The following is a 20,211-nucleotide window of genomic DNA, read 5'->3' on the forward strand; positions in this document are numbered from 1 at the left end:
TAAAATACCAAGCGGGATCACCAACGTAATAGAAAATGCAATGAAAACATGGAGACTGGAATTGACAGCCGATGGACAACACATAACAGAAATTAACATACAAAGAGGAATCTTTCATGGGGACTCACTATCACCACTACTGTTCATCATAGCCATGATGCCCTTCAACAGTATTCTGAGAAAGTGCCAAGCCGTATACAAGTTCTCCAATACACAGGAAAAAATGAACCACCTAATGTATATGGACGATCTGAAACTATTTGCGAGGGCCGAAAAGGAGCTAGAGACACTAATCAACACTACCAGAATCTTCAGCCAAGATATCCAAATGGAATTTGGAATGGAAAAGTGCGCACAACTAGTTATAAGAAAGGGAAAACTGGAAACGACAGAAGGCATGGAACTACCCAACCAAACAGAGATAAGGGCACTAGGGGAACAAGACGTCTATAAATACTTGGGAATTCTGGAAGCGGACACCATCAGAGCAACAGAAATGAAAGAGAAAATTGGAAAGGAATACCTCAGGAGAACAAGAAAACTCCTGGAAATGAAATTATATAGCAGAAACCTAATAAAAGGTATAAATACATGGGCAGTATCACTAGTAAGATACTCTGGACCGTTTATAGGATGGACAAAAGAAGAACTGAGACAACTTGACCAGAAAATCAGAAAACTCATGACCATGCATAATGCACTACACCCAAAGGACGATACTGACAGAATCCACGTGAAAAGGAAAGACAGCGGGAGAGGACTGATCTGTATAGAAGACTGTGTGAAGGACACAAAAAAAGAACTAGAAAAATACATAATGCAAAACACTGAAAGGATAATTATGGCAGCGAGAGACACCGAAAAAAAAAACAACAAAACAGAAAACAGAGAGACAAACGACAAAACGAGAAAAGAGAAATGGGAAGAGAAACAACTTTACGGAAGATTCATAAGAATGCCAAAAGATGAGAATAACAAAAACACCTGGACATGGATGCGAAAAGGACACATAAGCCGAGAAACTGAATCTCTAATTACTGCAGCACAAAATAACTCGATAAGAACCAACCATATCAAAGCAAGGATCGATAAAACACAAGAAAACAGCAAATGCAGACTATGTGGACAGAGAGACGAAACGATAAACCATATAGTAAGTGAATGCAGCAAACTGACCCAAAAGGAATACAAAAACAGGCATGACCAAGTGAGGAGGGCGGTGCACTGGGAATTATGCAAACGACTGCATTTTGAGCATACAGACAAATTGTACAAGCATAAACTCACAACAGCACTCGAAAATGAAAGTCACAAAATCCTATGGGGCATGGACATACAAACGGACAAACCCATCCAGACAAGAAGACCAGATGTCTTAATAATTAGCAAGAAAGAACAATCCTGTCAAATCGTAGACTTTGCTGTCCCAGATGACCACAGGGTGAGTATGAAAGAAAAGGAGAAACGAAGCAAATAAACAGAGTTAGCTAGGGAGTTAAAAGGGATATGTTGATGAAGAAAATCAAAATAGTACCGGTAATAGTAGGAGCACTAGGAACAATTCCTAAAAACTTTGAAAAAAGAATGTCAGAAATTGGAATCAGGGGAATAACTGCAAAAATATGATGCCTAACGATAATGAAAACGGCTGAAATATTAACGAAAACCCTCGAATGTGGGGAATAACACAAGACAATATAACAAAGAAGCATTACAGGGAATGAAGAACGCCGAAGCTGCATATCAACAAGTTCTACACCACCATCATGCATCCCCCCATTGTCTCATCACCATCCCTCCCCCGATAGAAAAGTGATACCAAAGAGCCGAGAAGGATCAAGGAGGATGGAAAGACCAAGGAGAGAGCGCTGGCCTGACCTCCGCTGGACAAGCGTGAAGAGAACTGGGATCGTGGGGAAGCTTAGTGCCACTCAAATTCCAGTATAAACCAATGGCCACTACCAGCGAGAAATCAATGGTATGCACATGTTATCGAAGGAGATGGAGAGAGCTGGACATCTGGGGAGACTTGTTGTCACTCAGCTTCCAGAGAACATTACAGGTCTCCAAACCGATCGTTTGTTGACTTGTGTGAAAGCTCCATGTGAGCCAATAATAATAATAATAATAATAATAATAATAATTGATGACATGGAACTATTTTTTATGTGAAATGCACTTTTCTTAGCTAGTAATACAAGATGGATGAGGAAGTTTATTGAAGATTACAGTGAAGGAAGAGTGCTCAATTATTAAGAAATATTAAAAAATAAAATCGAAATGTTTATTTGTTTACAGAAAATCATGACACCATCGTTACCGTCGGTTTCAAATCCAAACAAAAAGGGCATATAATTGGTGTCCTATGCGATACTCTCATCGGTCCCTGTTATGTCTGTCTTTCAGGTAAATGGTGACTTGTACCCTGTGACATTTGTACGATATTGCAATCCTCAACCTTATGTTTTAAATATATCTTTACTAATATATTTATTTATTTATTTATTTATTATTATTATTATTATTATTATTATTATTATTATTATTACAGACTGTAAGTTTTCATACAGGCCATCAAAGATTTCTCTTTGAGAATTATCTGTTATGTTCCCTGGAGTGTGAGTGACAAGTCTCTCCAAATTTCCAGTACTCCCCCACCTTTCCCAATAACCTTTGCAAATTAATTTATATTATCGCAATAACCGTTTACCTTGATTTCTCATTGACAGCGATTATTATTAGTCTTCACTGAAATTTGAGTGGCAATAAGTCCCCATAATTATTATTTTATTCACTAGGAGTAGTCACACAAGTCATTGACTATTTCTCTTTGAGAACAACTTGTGGTGTTATCTGGAGTCTGAGTGACAGCAAGTCTCCTAAGATTTATAGTACTCTCTACCACTTTCGATAAACTTTACTGATGGACTTGCATTTTCGCAACAGCTGCTTACCATTGATTTCTCATTGGCAGCGACCATTGGTCTTCACTGGAATTTGGGTGGCAATAAATCACCCCAAGGTCCCAGTCTCTTTGCACTCAACAAGCGGAGGTTTGACTATTACTTTCTCTCCTTGATCTTTCCATCCTCCTTGACCCTCCTCACTTACTTGATGTAGTGCAAGTGGTTACATGCACACAATAAAAGGAAGTGGCACAGAGTAGTTTAACTTACAATTATGCAGTTTCAGTTTTTTATGATTCCATGTGATGTTTTGGGGTGTTTTAGGTCCAGTTTGTGTCTGTAGCTCATCTGTGTTGGTCTCTGCAATCAAGGGTTTTCCTCAATACTTCTGCAGTTTTCATTATTGTTCCCTGTTCTCTATTCTCAGTCATTCCTTTGATTCCAATGTTTCCCATTCTTTTTTCAAAGTTTTTGGGCATTGTTTCGGGTGCGCCTACTACTAGTGGTGTTATCTTGACTTTTTTTTTATCTTCCAGATCTCTTTGAGCTCTCTGGCCATTTACGTCTATTTGTTCCGCTTCTCCGTCTACACTCTGCAGTCTGCTGGGATGGCAAAATCTTGACTTTCTTTATCTTCTTGATCGTTTAAAGGTCACTGACCAGTTCCGTGAATTTGCTTCGTTTCGCTGTCTTCTTGGTGTTCATTCTGTGGTTTGCTGCAATTGCAGAATCTACAATCTAGCAGGAGTTTACCTCTAAATTAACTATTATAACATCCGGTCTTCTTGGTTGGATGAGTTTATCCGTTTGTATATCCATATCCTATAGGATTTTGTGATTTTCGTTTTCCAGTCCTGTTGCTGGTTTGTGTTTGTACCATTTGTCTAAGAGTCCAAGATGCAAAAGTCTGCACAATTGCCAGTGCACTTAACTGTGTCTATTTTTATATTGTTTGTACTAGTTTGCTGCATTTGCTTATTATGCAGTTTATTGTTTCGTCTTTTTGTCCACAAAGTTTACATTTGCTGTTTTTGTGCGTCTTGTCAATCCTTGCTTTGATGTTATTGGTTCTAATCGCATTATCTTGTGCAGCTGTTATTAGAGATTCGGTTTCCCTGTCTGGGTTTCCTTTATAAGGCATTTCCAAGTGTTTTCATAAATCTCATCTTTTGTAATCCTTATGAACCACCCATATAGTTGTTTCTCCTCCCATTTTTCTTTTCTTGTCTTATTCCTCGTTTCTTCTTTTTCTATTTTGTTTGTTTCTTCAGTGTCTCTTGTTGTGGTAATTATTATTTCGGTGTTCTGCATTTTATCATTTTCTCATTTTTTTGTGCCTTATTTACAGTCTTCTATAAAAACCAGCCCTCTTCCCTCGCCTTTCATTTTCACAAAGAGTAGGTCAGTATCATCTTTTGGGTGTATGGAATTGTCATGAGTTTCTTGGTCTTCTGGTCGAGATTCCTCAGTTTTTCTTTGGTTCAACCTATAAACAGTCCAGAGTATCTTACTAGTGACAGAGCCCATGTGTTTATATCTTTAATTAGGTTTCAACTATATCGTTTAGTTTCAAAGAGTTTTCTTGTTCTTTGAGGTATTCCTTTTAAATGTTCCTTTCATTTCTGTTGCTTTGATGGTGTCTGCTTCCAGAACTCCCAAGTATTTGTAAATGTTAATCTAGTGCCCTCATCTCAGTTTGATTGGGTGGTCCCATACCTTCCGTTATTTCCAGTTTTTTCTTCCTCATGATCAGCAGTAAACACTTTTCCGTACCGAATTCCATCCATATATCCTGGCTAAGGATTTTCGTTGTGTTTGTTAGCGTATCTAGTTCTCTTTTTGCTTTTGCAAACAGTTTTAGGTCGTCCATGTACATTATGTTGTTCATTCTTTCATCTGTATTGGTGAACTTTTATCCAGCTTGGCATTTTCTTAGTTTTGTTCAGGGGCATCATGGCTATGATGACCAGCAGTGGTGATAAGGAACTATCTTGGAAGATCCCTCTTTGTATTTTAATTTCAGTTCTGTACTATTCATCAGTTGTCAGTCTAAGTCGCCATGCTCTCATTGCGTTCTTTTTTATCAAATTGATAATCTTACTTAGTGTTTTGTACATTATCAGACATTCTATTATTATTATTATTATTATTATTAGCGGTGGGGTTGGGCTGCCCGGTCGTAAAATACGCTTAAATATGATATTTTAATTTGTCCAGATTTCGTATATATTATTATAGAGTCGTGATTTCAAAAATAAAAAAAAACGTTTTTGGGTACCATCAGCTAAAATCGAAACCAAAAGCAAAATTGTAGCATTCAAAACTGGTGACGTTACCACTGTACCAATATGACACGCATATGAACTGATTAAAAATAAATTAAGATGAATGTACAAAATGTATAACGATTTTATTTATTTTTTCAATTTTGACCCCTTTTTGACCTCTTAAAATCTATTTTAATCGGCCTAAGACCCATAAAACAGCAGTCCATAAAAATCCAATTATTTGAAGGCCCTAGCGCCGCCCTGCGACTATTAGTTTCGGTGGAGATAGAGTTTGAAAATATGGGGACAGACAGACATAGTACTTTTATAAATTAGATTATTATTATTATTATTATTATTATTATTATTATTATTATTATTATTATTATTATTTTCTGAAAGGCTATCCACGACGTAAGTTGCTTATCTTCTTGAAAATTCCTACGAAAGAATGTTGTTTATCTATTTCCGTAAAGTACTTTCCTGTCGATCCAATCGTCTACAAATTTCTTAGCAAATACTTCTTTTTACATAAGTAAACAACTCGTGCTGCTTAAGATGCAGTTTATTATCTTGAACCTCGTCGTAAATCCAGTTCTACCTGTTCAGTGACACGACGAAAGTGAAGGTCATATAGTTGTTATCGACAATAGCTCTCGGTTTAGAGTTCAGTCAAGGTTAGTGCATTATTCTCACCAATATCGTGGCATGAATGCCCATCTTTCACGTTCTGTTATAAAAAATCTTCTGTCTCATGCAGCTATTAATAAAATAATAGGGGCTTTCTTAGAACTGCACGCCTGTAGAATTCTTTTTCGCTTTCCTGCTTTACGGTTGTCTTCAAGTCCAACATGAACAAATTCTTGATGAGCCATCCCCTTAAGTAATCCAATTTGAAAAATTTCCACTACGAACAGCTACATTTTTCCATTGACTACTGTGCACTAATTTAACACTTATCCTCGAGTGGCCTCCGGGCCTTGATAAGTCGTGACTCCTTTATAAAAACAACTAGAGCATCAGGTTTTGTTAAAGGCAACATTTTAAGAATAACACTAGCTACATCGATTCTCTCCAATCTATCTATCTATCTATCTATCCATCTATCTCCCTCCCCCTCTCTCTCTCTCTCTCTCTCTCTCTCTCTCTCTCTCTATATATATATATATATATATATATATATATATATATATATATATTAACACTGAGGAAGATCGAAGGATCGGTCGAAAATGAGTGCTTTTGAAGGAAACATTATTGCTTTTTTTCAAAAGACGTTTTGTATTCCTACACGTCAACACACAGGAAATAAATACAGAAAAGATATGAATATTTATATATTTTTTTGTATTGATTTTTTATTCATACATATTTAAATATATATATATATATATATATATATATATATATATATATTTCTGAGAAAATATGATTTTGTTTTTAGTTGAATTTCAATTTTTTATATACTAATCTTTAATTTATGAAGCTCAATATACTTGCAAAGCATATAACAAATAAATAACATAATTTCATGATGTTGTCCATCTTACAATTTATTTCTTTAAGTACGCCGACGTTTACAATCCTTGACAGTAATTAATTGATTTTTGCGCTACGAAATAGTTACTGCCAAGAACTATAAATGTCAATGTAATTAAAAAAATAAATTGTAAGATGGTCAACATCATAAAATTCGGACTATAGACTTTTGTCATTTGTTTGTTATATATTATATATATATGTGTGTGTGTGTGGAATTTTTTTCCTTGTGTGTGCATGAGTTTGATTCGTATGGACTCGGAAACGGCTGAACCGATTTTTTTTTTTTTTTTTTAATTTTGCAGGTATGTCTTTGAAGGATTTTTACATAGATTTTGTATCGGAATGTGTCTGATAGGTATCGAAAATTAATAACCGAAAAAATTTCGGCTAAAGAAAGAAGTTCGATTTTGACCAAAGTTAACACTTTTATGCAACCTTTCATCATAAGTGCAGTTGAGATGTTTTATAACCGCACAAGCAGAAAGGACCGGTGTCTAAAATCAACAGTAGGTTCTTTTACAAAATAGAGTCGCGTCCGAAAAGACTTGTGGCAGAGTGGTTAGAGTACTTGGAAAAATCAATTGTAAAAATGATATACTCCTGAAGGTTGAAGGTTCAATCCTCAGCGTGGGCGACCGAAAAATACAGTTGCGAGTTACTTAGGACTTCTATCCAGTCATGGCTGACGGAACAAGTGCATACTATCCTCGTGAAGAAAATAAAGGGTTCCGCTCGAAATTCTGTCCAAATTCCTGAGTTCGACAAAAACATTCCCGAGTTCGAAAAGATACACCTGAAGAAGGTCGGAGGTTACATCGATTAAAACGTTGTGAAAATCACTCTTAAGATGAGAGCAGTAGTCCGATGAATCCAAATAATATGAATTACCAATCCTCATCTAAAAAATTCAGAAACGTCAAGACGGAGCTACAATTTCATTAATATTTTGATCAATTACATTGGGATTCTGCACTTTTTTTTCTACATTCCGTGAAAATACTTAGTCTAATTTCTAAAACTTACTATGTTTGTCTGTCTGCCTATCTGTCTCCATATTTTCAAACTCTATCTCCTCCGAAACTAAAAGTCGTAAAGCAGCGCTATTGGCTTCAAAGGATTGTTTTTTTTATGGATCGTTTTTTTTTCTGGGTCTTTAGCAGATTAAAATAGTTTTTAAGAGGCCAAAAAGAAGTCCAACTTGAATAAATCGTTATACATTTTGTACATTCATATTAGTTTATTTTTAATCAGATTATATGCGTGTCGCGTTTGTACAGTGGTAACGTCACCAGCATTGAATGCTGCAGTTTTGCTTTCGATTTCGATTCTAGCTGATGGCACCCAAATATTTTTTTTTTTTACTTTTGAAATCACGACTCTATAATAATATATACGAAATCTGGACAAAATAAAATATTATATTTAAGCGTATTTTACGATCGGGCAAAGCCGGGTGCCCCCTCCTCACGCTAGATTTGTAGGAAAAAAAAGAAACATTCGTATTGAACATGCCAATAGGGACACTCTTCTTTCGTGGAAAAAAGAAAAGAAATATTGTCATTCAACATGCCAAAAGGGGCACTGTTATTTCGTGGAAAGAAAGAAACAGTGTTATTCAACGTGCAAAACGAAATACTGTATTTGGTAGAAAAAAAGAACCATTGCCATTCAACAGGCAAAACAGACACTGTTCCTTCGTAGAAAAAAAAAGAAACATTCCTATTTAACGTGCCAATAGGGACACTCTTCTTTCGTGGAAAAAAGAAACATTGTTATTCAGCATGCAAAAATGGATACTGTTATTTATTGGAAAAAGGAACATTGTCATGCAACAGGCAAAACAAAATACTGTATTTGGTAGAAAAAAATGAACCATTGTCATTCAACAGACAAAAAAGAACACTGTCCTTTCGTGGGGAAAACACATCGCTATTGAACATGCAAAAAGGGACACTGTTATTTCGTGGGAAAAAAACATTGTCATTCAACGTGCAAAAAGGATACTTTTCTTTCGTGGAAAAAAAGAAACATTGTTATTCGACATGCAAAAAGAGACACTGTCCTTTCGCGGAAAAAGAAACATTGTCATTCAACATGCAAAAAGGGAAACTGTTATTTCGTGGAAAAAAAAGAAATATTGTCATTCAACAGGCAAATCCTTTTGTAGGCGATGGGGGCGTTATTTTTCAGCAGGATAAATGGAACACTGTCTTTCTGTAGACAATATAGACCACTGTCTTACAGCATACAAAAGAGACACTGTTTTTCGTGCTAAGGAAGAAACACTGTTATTCAACAGGCGAAAAGAAACGCTCTCTTTTGGTGGAAAAAAAGAACCATTCTCATTCAACAGGCATAAAGGGATACTGTCCTTTCGTGGAAAAAAGAGACATTGTCATTTAACATGCAAAACAGAATGCTGTCCTTTCGTGGAAAAAAGAAACATTGTCATTCAACAGGCAAAAACGGAAACTGTCTTTTCGTAGAAAAAAAAAGAAACATTGTCATTCAACAGGCAAAAAGCGACACTATGCGTTCGTAGACGTGGGGGGGGGCATTGTCTTTCAGTGGACTAAAAGGGACACTGTCTTTTCGTAGACAATAGGCCACTGCCTTACAGCATGCAAAAGGGGAAACTGCCCTTTTGTGGAAAAGAAACATTGTCATTCAACAGGCAAAACAAGAAACTGTCTATTCGTAGGCAGAGGGCGAGCATTGCCTTCCAGTGGGAAAAATAAGATACTGTCTTTTCGTAGAACATATAGGACACTGTCTTTGCAGGTAAAAAGAAGCTACGGACTTTTTTTGACTGGGACAAGCGGTTTGATTCGTTTAAAGAAGAAAGAAGTTTATTTTTTCGTTGTGTTTTATTTTTCTCAAATCTAAAAATGTGCCTTTAAAGCTAAATTTAATGAAAGAGTAAGAAATAAGCGTTTAAAAAAGACAATGTTGAATAAATGGGTAAAAATAAATGTCATAATATACAAAAAATAAATGTCGTAATATAAAAAATAAATGTTCTCAATATTATTTTTGCATTATCGTTTTCCGTAAGTTTTGGATATGTTACTATTTGCGGCATACTTATTACGTTGGTGCCATTTGTTTTGCTTGAAATTCAATAATTCGATTTTCGATTTCGCTCTTACAATATAGTATCACCGAAAGATTTAGTTTATCCTCATCACTATTGTAGATGCGAACAAAATGTGTCCTAGAAGTCGATACTTGGGCTCTTATTATTCTTGATTTTTATAATAATAAAACAAAACTCGTTAACGCAATTGTGTCTGAGACGAGTATATTTCTGACATGCGGGAAAGCGAACATGCACATATTAAAGGTCACCCATCTAAGTACTGACTAAGCTTTACGTTGCTTTACTTCAGTGATCGGACGAGAACCGGTGATTTTAACGCGCTATGACCGTGGCTATTAGAACTTTTATTTTCTTCCTTTACACAATTTAACTACTTAAGTCTTTAATAGTATCTGTTGGGATGTATGAGAGGAGCTTGTTTAACTTCTTTGTTTCTGCTTTTAATTTCTTCCACTTTTCATTGCTTAGTGATAGATTTTTTTGTTTTTTCTTCGTTCATGAGTTGTATGATGTTTTCTACTTCAGCTGCTTCATTCTCGTTTAGTGCTGCTGTTTCATAGATCTCAGTTTCCATGTTTGCAGATCTTCTACATATAAATGTTTCATGTGTGAGGTTCCAGTAATAGTGCTCTTTGTCTGTTTTATCAGTTATCTTTCGTTGTAATTCCATTAGTTCTATATTTGAAAGCCAATCACTTTCGAAAATAAGTTTCGTTTTGTCCGCAATTCGTTGTTATCTTGTATAGTAGTCACCGGACATGTCTCTCACAGCTCTTGCATTCGTTTGCGATCACCTTTTGTGGTGACTTCAAGTAATAGCATTTCATTACCAGTCTATTCTCGTTTGTTGTCAATTTCTTCCTCCGGGTTTTTGGTCTATGGTCGTTAATTTGGTTCTCATTATTTTATTACCGGAAATTAGACGGGATATTTAACTGTTCTGTGTTTGTGATGTTCTTGTTTATGAAATTAGAAAAAAGAGCCAACATTCACAGGATGGCAACCGGGTTCATATCCTGGCCACCGAGGAAGTAGCTGCTGATCATGAGACCAAGATCTTTCTTTTGAGCCCCATGATATCTGATATCTGTATTTGACATTAGTTCATTGTGTAGTGTTTGTGGCGACAGAGAATTCAGAATTGGTGTTCTTGTGGTTCTGTCACTGAGATAGTGTTCACCTCCCATTTAGAGGAGAGACATCGTACGTTAGCACACAAACATAAACGGCATTAACAGGCATAAACAGGCAATTAAAAAAAAAACTAAGTATATGTATTTAATACAGGATGTCCCAATAAAATGTATACACTCTTTAAATTATCCCAACTTGCTACATAAATACGCTATGCCACGTTCCCAAGAGATGTTTACGAATAAAGAATGGCACTTCTAGCAGGATGGAGCACTTCCCCACTATCACCATGACGTAAGAGCACATCTTGATAGTCACCTGCGAAACAGATAGGACGAAGAGGAAGTATCGAGTATTGTCCATGCTCACCGGATTTGATCTTCCCCCATGGATTTTTCACTTTATTTGGGGGGAAGGCATATTGAACACAGGGTTCACACCACAAAACTAGCTACAATGAATGAGTTGAAAGCAACCATGGAAAGAATATGTGTCAATATATCAATTGAACTAATTAGGACCGTTTTCGATTCAATCAGTTGTCAGCTGTTCATGGACCACAATGGCCAACAATTTGAACACTTTCGATAATTAACTGGTTTCTATATTTGTTCACAGTATTTTTATGTATGAAACTTTTATTTCTTATAATAAATGTTGGTTTTATGGTCATTAAAGGATTTCTAAACATTTTTATTGGGACACCCTGCATAAGTGGTAAGGAATGCTTTTTTGTCGGAAATGATGTCCTTCTCCTGTAAAGTTTATGATACGTATTGCATGACAACACAAATTTTCTCGGAGTTTCGCTATTTTATAAAAAGATTTTGAACTTCCATTAAGGTTTGGATAGAATAGACCTGTCATTTTTGATATCAACCCCTTTATAATAGATCCTAAATTCAATCGGTTTATGTTAAACAGGAAGAGGAAAGACCCACACGTATTTTTCCCATGATTTCATAACAGAATTACAAAATTAAAATGCATGATTAATAACTGTTCTAAAAATTAAAATAATTTAAAATACAAATAAAAACAATTATAAAAACTTGTATTATTATTATTATTATCATTAATATTATTATTATTATTATTATTATTATTATTATTATTATTATTATTATTATTATTATTATTATTATTATTGGCTCACAAGGAGCTTTTACACAGGTTATCAAAAATCTGTTCTTGAAAACAGCCTGAGATGTTCCCTAGAAGCTGAGTGACAACAAGTATCCCCAGGTTTCCAGTACTCTCCACCTCTTTCGATAGTATTTGCAAATAAATTTGCATTATCACAATAGCTGCTTGCCATTGATTTCTCGTTGGCAGCGGCTGTCGGTCTTCACTGGAATTTGAGTGTCAACAAGCCTCTCCCAAGGTCAAATTTCTCGGCACTTACCCAGCAGAAATCTAGTCAATACTCTCTCTCCTTGGTCTTTCCTTCCTCCTTGACTCTACTTGGCTGTTTGTTCTCACTTTTTTTTTTTAGGAGAGCGGTTTAATTATGTGATAAGGGGGGGTAGAGAACTTATAGATATGCGGCTTCAATGTTCTTGGTTCCACATGGTGCTTCATGGTTTGCTTCTGCAACAGTTTATCTGGTCCACGTTTGTTGCTCATGTGTGTTAGTCTCCACACTCAAGAGTTTTACTTAATAGTTCAGATGTTTTCATTATTGTTGTTCGTTGTATTTTCCTAGTCATTCCTCTGATTCCAGTTGCTCCCATTCTTTTTTCAAAGTTTTTCATGATTATTCTTAGTGCTCCTACTATTATAGGTATTATTTTGATTTTCTTCATCTTCCATATCCCTTTCAGCTCTCTGACCAGCTCTGTGTATTTACTTCGTTCTTCCTTTTCTTTGATATTCACCTTATGATCGGCTGAAACAGCAAAGTCTATGATTTGACAGGATATTTTTTTCTTGTTAATTATTACGATATCTGGTCTTCTTGCTTGGATGGATTTATCAGTTTGTATGTCCGTGTCCCATAGGATTTAGTGATTCTCGTTTTCAAGAATTGTTACCGGCTTATATTTTTACCACTTGTCTGTGCATTCAAGATGCAGTTGTTTGCATAATTCCCAGTGTACTGCCTTTCCCACTTGGTCATGTCTGTTCTTGTATTCCTTTTGGGCCAGTTTGCTGCATTCACTTACTATATGGTTTATCGTTTCGTCTCTTTGTCCACAGAGTCAGCATTTGCTGTTTTCTTGTGTTTTATCGATCCTTGCTTTGATATGGTTGGTTCTTATCGAGTTATCTTGCACTTTGGTTATTAGGGATTCAGTTTCTCGGCTTATGTGTCCTTTTCGCACCTATATCCAAGTGTTTTCGTTATTTTCATCTTTTGCTATCCTTATGAATCTTTCGTGTAGTTGTTTCTCTTCCCATTTTTCTTTTCTTGTTTTATACTTTGTCTCCTTTTTTCTGTTTTATTGATTTTTTTCTGTCTCTCGCTGCCATGATTCTTCTTTCAGTGTTTTGCATTATGTATTTTTCTAGTTCTTTTTTTTATGTCATTCATGCAGTCTTCTATGCAGACCAGTCCCATCTTGCCGTATTTCCTTTTCCCATAGAGACGGTCAGCATCGTCCTTCAGGTGTAGTGCGTTGTGCATGGTCATGAGTTTCCTGGTCTTCTGATCAAGCTATCTCAATTTGTTGCTGTTGTTGTTGTTATTATTATTATTATTATTATTATTATTGTTGTTGCTGTTGTTGTTGTTGCTGTTGTTGTTTTGATTGTTATTATTTATTGTTATTATTTTTGATGTTCTGTTGTTGTTATTTTTGTTTTTATTGTTATTAGTGCTGTCGGTGTTATTCATTATTATTTTTCCGCAGTATTAATATTATTATTATTATTTATAAGAATAATAATAGTAATTATTATTTATGATAATAATTATTATAAGTATAATTATTGTATTTATTGGTATTATTTGAACTATTTATTATTCAATCTTATTATCTATAATAAAAATAACAATAAAATAATATTTTTTATAATTATTATTATTTATAATAATAATTATCATAACTATTTATAATAATAATTATAATTATTGTAATTATTATTATTATTATTATAGTAAGAATAATAAAAAATATTATTATTCATAATCATTATTATCATTATTATTTATAATAATAATTATTATTATTCATAACAATATTAATAATAATCATTATTGTAATTATTTTTATTATTTTGTATTATTTTCATTATTTTTTAAGTATTATTTTATTGTCATCATAATTTATATATTAATACAATAGCGTATGTGTTATTTTCTGTGGCATGCTTACATCCGGGTCGTTTAATTGTTATGTACTTCCATTTCTTGTCATAAATAATTTTACCAAGCATTCTTCATAAGTTTTTGCTTCAGTTTCGATTATAGCTGATAGCACTTAAGTCATCTATTTTTTAATAAATACCTTATCAAGAATTCTCCATTAGTTTCGGTTTCGGTTTCGATTATAATTGATGGCACTTAAGTAATTTATTTTTTATTTTTATGAATAATTTTACCAAGAATTCCTCATAAGTTTTAGTCCCAGTTTCAATTATGGCGGAAGGAACTCAAGTTATATATATATATATATATATATATATATATATATATATATATATATATATATATATATATATATATATATATATATATATATATATATATTTCCTAAGTTTTTATTTCGGTTTCAATTCAAGCTAATGCACCCAAGTCATATGGATATATATTTTTTTTATTTTTGAAAGGGCAACTTTATAATATATAAAAATCGATAGAACATTAACTTTATAATAATATATATGAAATCTGCAAGAATTAAAATGTCATATTTAAGCATGCTTTACAACCGGGCTTTGCCGGGTGTTCGTGCAAGCTTAGATAAATACTTTTGCAGTTTTAACAAAAAAGTTACAATAATATCAGAGTGCCTCCATTTACACTGAACATCTACAGAATGCCAACATCAATATATTACATATAAATGAGTCCCCTGTGGAATTTCCACACGTCCCACCAGTTATCATAATTATAATAATTTTTGTAATAATTATCATTATTATTATCATTATAATTATTATTACCATTATTATTATCATTATAATTTTTATTATGATATCTACGGTTCATTTGAGCTACAACTGTGCTTCCAAGGTGACACCAAATCGAATTGCAAAAAAAAAAAAATAAAATAAAATAAATAAATAAATAAATAAATAAAAAAGAGATTCGATAAATACGAACAAAACAAATAATCAGCTGCAACATGATATTTAGTTGTAAACATCGTTTATTTGTTTATTCAACCATGGTCTGTTTTGATAGGTCATTTGTTTATCAACTGGAAAACATGTTTACTATTCACTGTGACTTCATTCTGTATTTGTATATTTTTGTAAAACGAAAAAAAAAAAACATTACATTCGTAATAATCAGAGTGTATCGCTCGCCCACAACATCATGCAAAGACCAGATAAACTTGGTTGTTTACGACATTTTCCCCCCATTGTATTCATAAGAAGAAAGGCCACCCGTTATTGTCCAGGTATTCAGAGCAGATCAAAAAGGAAGACATTCTCATGAGAGCAGGGAGATGCTCGAGATGATCCATTCAGATCCCGCAGTTCTTGGTAACCTGCGATGGAAGCTGAATCTACTGCTATGACACAAAGACCAAGAGATAGTTTTTCTTGGAAGCATGCTGACTCTCCCAGACCCATGAAGATCAGACAGAGCAAATCCACCCAGAAAATTATGATGATCCCTTTTTTAACAGCATGGTCATAATCTACATGCACTGGTTTTCAAGTAGACAGACAGTCAACAAGAAATATTATGTTAGGGTTTTAAGGGAGGTGGGAGAAGGGGCTAGCACTCTTCAAGTCGAGTTAGTGGTATTTCCGCCAGCAGTCCACAATTCCATACTTGTCACAGACTATCTGACTAAGATGAGCATGAAGACGGTTTCTCACCCTCCCTATAGTCGAAACCTTGCGTCCTGTGACGTTTGGTTATTCTCTAAGCTCAAGGAAAACCTTAAACTGCGTCAATCGCTTTATTGCAGATTAGTAAAATATCAATATTTCACTAAATATATGTCACAAATAAATAAAAATTGTAGAATCAAATGACTGCTTTAAGGTTAGTTATTTCCAAAAGTTTTATTCAAATTCATACCATATTTACAAAGTTATGACACTTTATTCTTTATCAAGGAATTTCCACTGTCCATCGCTTTATTGCAGGTCTCTTAACATGTTGTCTTAAGGCAAAAATACAATGTCTAATCATGAAAACTTTACTTTTTATTATATTTTTCTGTTAAAGAATAATAAACAAAAGCACATCCTAGGTGATAAGCATCAAATAAATAAATTATTTATCGCCATATCCACCATTTTTAAAAATAACTTTAAACAACCTTTTGTCCACCGAAGAAGTAAATTGTTTGATTTGAAAAAGAGTTCTGGCTCTGGCGACATCAACTACTTTCCTCCACCAGGCATCCTTTGAAGTAAATTGCTCCCCTCCCTCATAAACACATCTTTTTAATATTGGCCAGAGATGTTCAATGGGGTTAAGATCTGAAGAACACGGTGGCCAGCTCATGAGGGTTTCTCCAAAGAAGCCTATAGATTCAAGGAAGGCTGCAGTCGTCCTAGCAGAATGGGATGGTGCATTGTCGGGCATAAAAATCATCTAAAAGCGACGTGACAACGGCAGGACATCTAGCGATGGTGACAAATGTTTATCCAGAAAGGCCGTGTACGCATTGCTGGTAACTTTTACATCCTCTGCAACTCGGAATGGTCTAACCAACATATTTCTAATGATTCCCGCTGAAAACATGATGCCTTCACCTCCTTGTTGGAGATGAGCTCTTTAAGGGGTTGGAGTTCCGTTCCAAACTCTGGCCTATCTATCCGGACCGTCAAGAGTAGCACGGGTCTCATCTGTAAATAAGATACGTTGGAAATCCATTTTCATGTAATTCTGTGCTCAAGCCATCTGGTTTTCCCTATGTTGTTTGCTCAATGGCGGCATTGGAATAGTTTTGATGTTCCTTGCAATCTCATTAAACACATTACATCGGCCCTGCCTGTATCTTGGAGCGATTCCAGCTCTTGCAAAAATGGAAGCACTGGTGCTATTTGGGGTTCGGTTAACTCCCTACGAATTTTCCGAATATCACGATGTGAAAGGTTTCTCCTGGTGCCCTTATCCTTTCTCGATTTGGTGTTGGGGTTGTTCACGAATGATATATAAAGTTTTTGGATCCCTTTCCACCTCCATAGCTAAATCTTTGATGAACAATCCTTCTGCGAGTCCAGCAATAATGCTTTCTTTTTCGATAACCGTTAATCGCCCCCCCCCCTTTTTTTCGGCATTTTAAAAAAACCTGCAATAAAGCGATGGACAGTATAAATTACTTGATAATAAATAAAATGTCATAACTTCGTGAATATCGCATGGATTTGAATAAAATTTTGGGAAATAACTAAGCTTGAAACAGTCATTTGATCATACAATTTTCCTTTTGTTGTGACGTATATTTAGTGAAATATTTATATTTTACTAATCTGCAATAAAGCGGTTGACGCAGTTTAGATGTTGTCGTTATGAAGCAATTGAGAAAATGAAAGCGGCTGTGACAAGGGTCATTGACATGCTCGCACAAGAGTACTTCCATGGAGCGTTCCATAAATTGTTGGAATAGTGCAACAAGTGCATTGCAGCCGGAGGAGATTACTTCGAAGGTAACTAGAGTTTCATGTGTGTACTATCAATAAAAAGTGCTCATACGAAAAAAGCCTGGAAACTTATTTAGACACCTTGTCTGTTTATCAAAATAAAGAGGGTTTTTTTTTTTTTTTTTTTTTTTTTTACATTGATAACTCTATATTATTTCATTACAGATTTGGCAGCTATCGATTAATTTTGTTCAGCTTGGTTTGGCAATTCATCAAAAAGAGACTGACTCCCGAGCAACATTTGCAAATTTCAAATGATACGATCAATTTCCTGAGAGAAATAATTGATGAACGAATAATTTCACGAAAATGACCTGTCAGTTGGCGACGTTGTTCGCGCGATTTAACCACATTAGGTTATTTTCTTTGATGATATGTAAAGTCCTATATCTATGCTGGTAAATCAGACACAATAAACCACTTGGAAGACACTATTCGACGTGTTATTGCCGACATGCAGCTTCGTTTAATGTAGAAAGTTTGTGAAAATTGTATCTCTACATGATGCTATACATGCGTGGCCCTGGGGTCATATGGCCAAAATTGTATTTTAATGATAAATAGTAAAAATAAATCTTTGGAATAAAACATATTCTCATAACAAAAATATTTTCCTGTGATTTATTTTAATTTACATTTTTACGCCTCAAAATAAAAAAAAACAAAACAAAAAAAACATTCTTTATATAATTTTTCAAAAGTGTTTCTTCCTCAACTAAATATCATCGCCAGGAAAATCAACAGCGATTAGACCTTTCCTGTAATGAGCCGGTCCATGTTGATTGTGGTGAAATGTTGGCTCTGTACATTTCTAGGTGGTTCATCCTCCCAGCCTTTGCCTTCTCTCTTTGAAAAATGGTCATTTTATTACTAATCGCATGGGGCACCTCTACCAGGAATAGCAACAGGCTGCCCAGTCACTTTTCACAGGTCGGACGCTGACTTTTCAACCCTACTTGTCAACCTTAGTGTAATTGTTCTTGCAATAGGAGAGAACTAAATACCCCCCTCTTTCCTTTTCTCTCTTTCACTCTCTCTCTCTTTCTCTCTCTCTCTCTCTCTCTCTCTCTCTCTCTCTTGCACATATTCGAGCGAAGCTAAGCTAAGTGGCCTACTATAGTAATGGCGACCTGGAGGCTCCCTTTTTATTACATGGTACACTGTGATGCCAGGGAGGGCGGCATTCCATTTCCAGGGTTACTCTCCTTGTCCTTGGTCATCTCCTTAATGTGATGTGAATAAATATCTTGCTAGCCAATTCTGCATCCAAGTTCCCCTTTTATATACCAGGACCCTATCATAGTAGGTCATTTATGCATTGGTGCATAGACGAGGGAGATCCATAGGCTCCCTTTTTGTTAGTTGCTACATCGAGATGTAAAGGACAGTGGCCATTCAATTCCCAGGTCTGGTTAGTGATTTCTCTCCTCGGTCTTTCCTTCCTCTTTGACCCTCCTCATTTATTTGGTATGATACAGTTCGCTTATTATTATTAATATTATTAATAATATTATTATCATTATTATTATTATCATTATTATTATTATTATTATCATCATTATTATTATTATTATTATTATCATTATTATCATTATTATTATTAATATTATTATTAATATTATTATTATCACTATTATTATCATTATCAGTATTATTACTATTATTAATATTATTAATAATATTATTATCATTATCATTATTATTATTATTATTAATATTATTATTAATATTATTATCATTATCATTATCATTATTATTATTATCACTATTATTATTATTATTATCATTATCATTATTATTATTATTATTAATAATAATATTATTATCATTATCATCATCATTATTATTATTATTATTATCATCATCATTATTATTATTATTATTATTAATATTATTAATAATATTATTATCATTATCATTATCATTATTATTATTATTATTATTATCATTATTATTATTATTATCATTATTACTATTATTATTATTATTATTATTATTATTATTATTATTTACTCACTAGGAATAGTCACACGAGCCATCATCAGAGATTGCTCTTTGAGAAGAGCTTGTGGTGTTCCCTGGAGTCTGAGTGACAACAAGTCTCCCCAGATTTTCGGAACTCTCCACCTCTTTCGATAACCTTTGCAAAAGAATTTGCATTATCGCAACAGCCGCTTACCATTAATTTCTCGTTGGCGGCGACCATTTGGTCTTCACTGGTGGCAATAAGCCTCCCCAAGGCCCCAGTCCTCTTTGCACTCATCCAGCAGAGGTCTGGCTAGTGCTTTCTCTCCTTGGTCTTTCCATCTTCTTTGACCCTCATTATTTGGTGTGGTGCTTGTTTATGGTGACACTTACAAAAAAAAAAAAAGGTGGGGGCGGTATTTTTCAATTATACAGTTTCAGTTTTCATGATTCCATGTGATGTTCCTTTGTGTTTTGCAACTGTAGCAGTTTCTACGTCCAGTTTGTGTCTGTAGTTTATGCG

General features: G+C 34.5%; 1 protein-coding gene across 1 annotated transcript in view; it reads right to left on the minus strand.

Annotated features, from left to right (window-relative positions):
• Nucleotides 1-20,211, minus strand: part of LOC145293084 (uncharacterized) — a 256,411-nt gene that overhangs the window by 133,894 nt on the left and 102,306 nt on the right. The window lies entirely within an intron of this gene.

Source organism: Euprymna scolopes, chromosome 14 (assembly GCF_053919585.1).
Source record: "Euprymna scolopes isolate OS-2025 chromosome 14, ASM5391958v1, whole genome shotgun sequence".
NCBI classification, from domain to species: Eukaryota; Metazoa; Mollusca; class Cephalopoda; order Sepiida; family Sepiolidae; genus Euprymna; species Euprymna scolopes.